The sequence below is a fragment of the Gavialis gangeticus genome, unplaced genomic scaffold (genome assembly GCF_001723915.1).
Source record: "Gavialis gangeticus isolate Ggan-Ray unplaced genomic scaffold, GavGan_comp1, whole genome shotgun sequence".
Lineage (NCBI taxonomy): Eukaryota > Metazoa > Chordata > Crocodylia > Gavialidae > Gavialis > Gavialis gangeticus.
Genome location: NW_017728973.1, coordinates 1,675,316 through 1,675,548, shown reverse-complemented (window position 1 = coordinate 1,675,548; position 233 = coordinate 1,675,316).

Genomic DNA, 233 nt, shown 5'->3' with positions numbered 1-233 from the left:
CATCTGTGCATTGTCATGGAAAGGCAGACTTGGCATCCTGCAGCCCCCGCATTCGGTCCCCAACCCTGCTAAGCCAGACGTCCTGGTGCCTCCTCCCATGCTGAGTGTGTAACACAGGCATCCTCGTGCCCCCGCCGCCCAGGCTGGGCATTGAACCCAGGTGTCCTGGGCCCCCAAAGCCCCACGATGCCGCATTGGTGGTGCCCACCCAGAGCAGCCCCGGCCCCAGCCTA